Below are 7,000 nucleotides of genomic sequence, written 5' to 3' on the forward strand. Positions count from 1 at the left end.
AGTCACAATAACGTGGCTAAAGTATGTTGACCAGACCACACACTAGAAGGTGAAGGGACGACCACGTTTCGGTTCGTCCTGGACCATTCTCAGAGTCACAATAACGTGGCTAAAGTATGTTGACCAGACCACACACTAGAAGGTGAAGGGACGACCACGTTTCGGTTCGTCCTGGACCATTCTCAGAGTCACAATAACGTGGCTAAAGTATGTTGACCAGACCACACACTAGAAGGTGAAGGGACGACCACGTTTCGGTTCGTCCTGGACCATTCTCAGAGTCACAATAACGTGGCTAAAGTATGTTGACCAGACCACACACTAGAAGGCGAAGGGACGACGACGTTTCGGTTCGTCCTGGACCATTCTCAGAGTCACAATAACGTGGCTAAAGTATGTTGACCAGACCACACACTAGAAGGCGAAGGGACGACCACGTTTCGGTCCGTCCTGGACCATTCTCAGAGTCACAATAACGTGGCTAAAGTATGTTGACCAGACCACACACTAGAAGGTGAAGGGACGACCACGTTTCGGTTCGTCCTGGACCATTCTCAGAGTCACAATAACGTGGCTAAAGTATGTTGACCAGACCACACACTAGATGGCGAAGGGACGACGACGTTTCGGTCCGTCCTGGACCATTCTTAAGTCGATTGAGAATGGTTTTCTATACTTCCTTTGCTACTAGGACCTCCGCCACCTCTTCTAGCAGTGGGAAGTGTTCAGCGACGCAATTGTGAACACTAAATGGAAAGTTACGTTTAATTCCTCGCATATTTCCTTATCTTTTTCTATATATCCTTGTCATTTTCAGTATGTCACTTTCCCTTTGTCGTAACCAAGTCACTTGGCCGTTCACAATCATTTTCCCCTCACATGTGACTACTTTGTAGTTTTGGTTCCTGCTTTGGAAACAACTTTTTTTATGGCACTGTTCCAATATTTGTGTTCATTCCTGGCACTGTTGCTGCTATTCCTGATTTCTTCTGGCCTTTCACTTCTGTATTTCCTCCACTCCCTTCTACTTTATGCTTTCTGGCACTGTCTATTGAACCACGTGTGTACTCACCTAGTTGTGCTTGCGGGGGTTGAGCTCTGGCTCTTTGGTCCCGCCTCTCAACTGTCAATCAACAGGTGTACAGGTTCCTGAGCCTACTGGGCTCTATCATATCTACACTTGAAACTGTGTATGGAGTCAGCCTCCACCACATCACTGCCTAATGCATTCCATTTACTAACTACTCTAACACTGAAAAAGTTCTTTCTAACGTCTCTGTGGCTCATTTGGGTACTCAGTTTCCACCTGTGTCCCCTTGTTCGCGTCCCTCCAGTGTTGAATAGTTCATCCTTGTTTACCCGGTCGATTCCCCTGAGGATTTTGTAGGTTGTGATCATGTCCCCCCTTACTCTTCTGTCTTCCAGTGTCGTAAGGTGCATTTCCCGCAGCCTTTCCTCATAACTCATGCCTCTTAGTTCTGGGACTAGTCTAGTAGCATACCTTTGGACTTTTTCCAGCTTCGTCTTGTGCTGTGTGTGTGTGTGTGCGTGAGTGTGTGAGTGAGAGAGCCAGAGCAAGAGAGAGAGCGCGCGCGCAAGCGAGCCATGTGGCCATCTCTCAACCCAATTTTATGTTCCTCCTGCATTTAGGCCTTATAATACGCATCCCCTTACCCGCATCAGCACTATCCGAATATCCGGTTAAACGAGTCGCGCAAGGTTACCGGATTCCGTATTAATCGCTTAATCGTAAGAGACGCCCCAATTTCAGGTCTGATATTTAGACCCCAAAATTCACCCAGCAGCGAAACGTCTCCAGTTATCTGAATAATTCATTCACCATTATTTTTATTATTGATAGTGTTCCATTTTTATGATGATTTATTCATTTATTTATTCATGGTGGGGGGGGGGTATATTTAGCCATTTAGAACAAGATGTTCTTGCAGAACGGGCCCTAATTTCTAATTAAGAAGCCCCCTAATTCAGGGGGAGTTACTCATTTGTTTTGAGGGGCTGATAGTGACTTGTGATGAGTGGGGTGAGTGAGGCCTCATGATGATGAGGGTGAATAATTCAGCGGATCATAAGTGTGTCTGTTAGTTTATTTACAGATTACTGTACTGTTGTCCGAGGGAACAGGATGTAATTACTGCTACAGGTTGTATTATTGATGGATTCTCGCACGGACATACATACATACACCACTCTCACACGCATATATACACGTGTACACACACACACACACACACACACACACACACACACATACACACACACACACACACACACACACACACACATACACACACACACACACCCACACACACATACACACACACACACACACACCCACACACACAACAGAAAAACAACAGAAAAACCCATGGTTCAACCAGGAATGTAAGGTAGCGAAACAACTGAGTAAAAGAACATGGAGAAACTACAGAAATAACAGAACACCAGAGAGCAGGGAGAGGTACCAGAGGGCCAGAAATGAGTACATCAGAGTGAGGAGGGAAGCAGAGAGACAGTTTGAAAATGACATCGCGAGTAAAGCCAAGACCCAACCAAAGCTGCTCCACAGCCATATCAGGAGGAAAACAGCAGTGAAGGAACAAGTGATGAAGCTGCGGAAAGGGGAGAACAGATACACAGAGAATGACATGGAGGTGTGTGAAGAACTCAACAAGAGATTCCAGGAGGTCTTCACAATAGAACAAGGAGAAGCCCCTGCACTAAATGAGGAGGCGGCAACCTTGGAAACCTTGGAGGAATTTGACCTCACCAGTGATGAGGTCAAAAGGTGTCTGCTGGAGCTAGATGTGACAAAGGCTGTTGGGCCTGATAGAATCTCACCATGGATACTAAAGGAAGGTGCAGAAGCACTAAGTGTGCCACTCTCTATGGTGTATAACAGGTCACTGGAAACAGGAGACTTACCAGAAAGTTGGAAGACAGCTAACGTGGTCCCAATATACAAAAAGGGTGACAGGCAAGAGGCACTGAATTACAGGCCAGTTTCCTTAACTTGTATACCATGCAAGGTGCTGGAGAAGATCGTGAGGAAAAGGCTCGTAGAGCATCTGGAGGGAAATAACTTTGTAACGCACCACCAACATGGGTTCAGAGATGGTAAATCGTGCCTCACAGGGTTAATAGAATTTTATGACCAGGCAACGAAAATTAGGCAGGAAAGAGAAGGGTGGGCCGACTGCATTTTCCTGGATTGCCAAAAAGCCTTCGACACAGTACCCCATAAAAGGCTGTTAAAAAAGTTGGAGCAACAGGCAGGAGTAAAAGGGAAGGTGCTCCAGTGGATAAGGGAGTACTTAAGCAACAGGAAACAGCGAGTAACGGTGAGGGGGAAGACATCAGAGTGGCGAGATGTCACCAGCGGAGTCCCACAGGGCTCAGTACTTGGACCCATCCTGTTTCTAATATATGTGAACGATCTTCCAGAGGGTATAGACTCATTCCTCTCGATGTTTGCTGATGATGCAAAAATTATGAGAAGAATCAAGACGGATGAAGATAGGCAGAGACTACAGGATGACCTGGATAAACTGGAGGAATGGTCTAGAAAATGGCTGCTGAAGTTCAACTCTGGAAAGTGAAAGGTGATGAAATTAGGCGAAGGGAGCAGGAGGCTGAACACAAGGTATCATCTGGGAGGGGAAATCCTGCAAGAATCAAATAGAGAGAAGGATCTGGGGGTTGATATCACACCGAACCTGTCCCCAGAGGCCCACATCAAAAGAATATCATCAGCGGCATATACTAGACTGGCCAACATAAGAACTGCCTTCAGAAACTTGTGTAAGGAATCTTTCAGAACCCTGTATACCACTTATGTAAGACCAATCCTGGAGTATGCAGCTCCAGCCTGGAGTCCATACCTAGTTAAACACAAGACAAAGTTAGAGAAGATTCAGCGGTATGCCACCAGGCTCGTCCCGGAACTGAGAGGATTGAGCTACGAGGAAAGGCTAAAGGAGCTGAACCTCACATCCCTGGAAAACAGAAGAGTAAGGGGAGACATGATAACCACCTACAAAATTCTCAGGGGAATTGACAGGGTGGACAAAGACAAACTCTTCAGCACGGGTGGGACACGAACAAGGGGACACAGGTGGAAACTTAGTACCCAGATGAGCCACAGAGACGTTAGAAAGAATTTTTTCAGTGTCAGAGTAGTTAATAAATGGAATGCACTAGGAAGTGATGTGGTGGAGGCTGACTCCATACACAGTTTCAAATGTAGGTATGATAGAGCCCAGTAGGCTCAGGAATCTGTACACCAGTTGATTGACAGTTGAGAGGCGGGACCAAAGAGCCAAAGCTCAACCCCCGCAAGCACAATTAGGTGAAACAATTAGGTGAAACACATACACACACACACACACATACACACACACACACACACACACACACACACACACACACACACACACACATACACACACACACCCACACACACATACACACACACACACACACACACACACACAGAGCCCAGTAGGCTTAGGAATCTGTACATCAGTTGATTGACAGTTGAGAGGCGGGACCAAAGAGCCAAAGCTCAACCCCCGCAAGCACAAATAGGTGAGTACACACACACACACACACACACACACACACACACACACACACACACACACACACTACCCGAGCTGAGAGGTATGAGCTACGAGGAGAGACTACGGGAATTAAACCTCACTTCGTTGGAAGACAGAAGAGTTAGGGGGGACATGATCACCACATTCAAGATTCTCAAGGGAATCGATAGGGTTGATAAAGACAAAGCTGTTTAACACAAGGGGCACACGCACTAGGGGACACAGGTGGAAACTGAGTGCCCAAATGAGCCACAGAGATATTAGAAAGAACTTTTTTAGTGTCAGAGTGGTTGACAAATGGAATGCATTAGGCAGTGATGTGGTGGAGGCTGACTCCATACACAGTTTCAAGTGTAGATATGATAGAGCCCAATAGGCTCAGGAACCTGTACACCTGTTGATTGACAGTTGAGAGGCGGGACCAAAGAGCCAGAGCTCAACCCCCGCAAACACAACTATGAGAGTACACACACAGGAGACATACCAGAAAGTTGAAAGCCAGCTAACGTAGTAACCTGGTGAGGTAGTTGCATAGTTTGTGGCATTGTTTGACTTGAACATGGTCATTGTGGGGTTCTAACACCCCCCCTCTTTGCTATCTTTGCTGATTATAAGTTGATATCTCTCTTGTTTATGTGCCTGTTCTCTGTCTCTCTCTCTCTGTCTCTCTCTCTCTGTCTCTCTCTCTCTGTCTCTCTCTCTCTCTCTCTCTCTCTCTCTCTCTCTCTCTCTCTCTCTCTCTCTCTCTCTCTCTCTCTCTCTCTCTCTCTCTCTCTCTCTCTCTCTCTCAGTTACCGCTCCTCCCTCCCATTCCCCCCATTATTGTCCGCCTCCCCATTAACATATCAGGGTGGTAACTAATAGGTGGTCGTTAAGGCCGCGTCCCGTAAGTCCCTTCCGTAGTGGCCTGAGCCCGATAACACCAGGACCTCAGCGCTCTCATATTCTTCCTCCCGAACTTCACCATATCGAACACCGACTTCACAATTTCGAACGCCGACTTCACAATTTCGAATGCCGACTTCACAATTTCGAACGCCGACTTCATAATTTCGAACGCCGACTTCACAATTTCGAACGCCGACTTCACAATTTCGAACGCCGACTTCACAATTTCAAACGCCGACTTCATAATTTCGAACGCCGACTTCATAATTTCGAACGCCGACTTCACAATTTCGAACGCCGACTTGACAATTTCGAACGCCGACTTCACAATTTCGAACGCCGACTTCACAATTTCGAACGCCGACTTCATAATTTCGAACGCCGACTTCACAATTTCGAACGCCGACTTGACAATTTCGAACGCCGACTTCACAATTTCGAACGCCGACTTCACAATTTCGAACGCCGACTTCACAATTTCGAACGCCGACTTCACAATTTCGAACACCGACTTCACAATTTCGAACGCCGACTTCACAATTTCGAACGCCGACTTCACAATTTCGAACGCCGACTTCACGATTTCGAACGCCGACTTCACGATTTCGAACGCCGACTTCACAATTTCGAACGCCGACTTCACAATTTCGAACGCCGACTTCACAATTTCGAACGCCGACTTCATGATTTCGAACGCCGACTTCACAATCTCCCTCCCTCATACTCTCCGTCACCTTCTCCCGTTCCGTCTCTATCCTTCTGTATTCTCTGTCTCTACCCTTCCATTCACTCTGTCAGTGGGCCAAACATGTTCCAGTAACGTTGAATCAAGATCACTCTCAGGCGAGAAATAAGTGTGAGAAAACTCTATGGATAACCTAATCCACTTTTCAGACTCCATGGGATACAATCCAATTTAAAAAAAGGTAATGGGGGTCGACCCAGACCTCCCAGATGACACTCCCGATTAAATAACCAGTAATTCTGTGTAGATTTATGAGACTAGCCGCGAACATCTGGTCCCCAGGATGTTACACAGACATTTCTTGCTATAAGACTGAATGTGGTGCTGAAAGAGGGTGGCTACAGACACATACAAGGATACAGGCTGGATACAGACTCACAGAGAAGTCAGAGGGATGTTAGGAGGAACTTGTTTAGTCTCAAAGTCTTGAACTTTAGTCTCAAAGTCTTGAACTTTAGTCTCAAAGTTGTAAATAAGTGGCACAAGTTCAGGAAGTTGTTAAAGCCAAGTCCACACTTGGCGTTTAGTGTAAATATGATGAAGACTATTGGACAGGATTCATTGTAGTGAACTAATGATGGTCAAAAGGCGGGGCTTAGGAGCTGATGCTTGACCCTGCGAACACAACTAGGTGGGTACAGTATGCTGTTAGACCTGACTCATCATACACAACTGTATGATGTTAGACCTGACTCATCATACACAACTGTATGATGTTAGACCTGACTCATCATACACAACTGTATGA

This window comes from Procambarus clarkii, chromosome 61 (assembly GCF_040958095.1).
Source record: "Procambarus clarkii isolate CNS0578487 chromosome 61, FALCON_Pclarkii_2.0, whole genome shotgun sequence".
NCBI classification, from domain to species: Eukaryota; Metazoa; Arthropoda; class Malacostraca; order Decapoda; family Cambaridae; genus Procambarus; species Procambarus clarkii.